This window comes from Octopus bimaculoides, chromosome 3, assembly GCF_001194135.2.
Source record: "Octopus bimaculoides isolate UCB-OBI-ISO-001 chromosome 3, ASM119413v2, whole genome shotgun sequence".
NCBI classification, from domain to species: Eukaryota; Metazoa; Mollusca; class Cephalopoda; order Octopoda; family Octopodidae; genus Octopus; species Octopus bimaculoides.
In genome coordinates, this window is record NC_068983.1 from 9,178,626 (window position 1) to 9,179,326 (window position 701).

Here is a 701-nt window from a genome sequence, read left to right on the forward strand (position 1 = left end):
TCTGGGAAGAATCATTCTTTACCTTATTTCCAACCACCGACCGAGTATACGTGTGGAGACAGCCAAAAGAAGCATGACCCACACTTCATTTTTCGAACTGTTAAACATAGATGAGGATCTGTGGTGATCTGCGGGGATATATCTTGCAAATCCACCGGCCCAATGGTTCTCCTTCATGGCAGAATTAATAGTCAAGACTGTTTAAGCATTTTATCTGATCAAATTCATGCTATGGTTGCGGAACTGTTTCCGGGGGAAAATGCAATCTTTCAGGATGATAATGCACCAATTCACACACCTAAAGTTGTTACTGAATGGCAGGAGGAACATTGTAGTGAAGTTGAACATCTTATCTAACCACCATAGCCCCCAGATTTCAATATTATTCAATATTTGTGCTGCATTTTAGAAAAACAAGAGAGGAGTCGATATCCACTACCATCATCACTAGAAGAGCTGGAGACTCTTTTAGCAGAAGAATGGACAAACATTCCTTTGGAAAGAATTCAAACTTTGTATATGTCCATACCTCGTAGAATTCAAGGTGTAATTACTGCCAAAGGTGGTCCTACCCCATGTTAAAATGAATTTGCTTGAAATTTTAAGGTGTTTCCATTATTTTGTTCAACAACCCCTGTATGTATATATATATATATATATATATATATATGTATATATATATATATATGTATATATATACA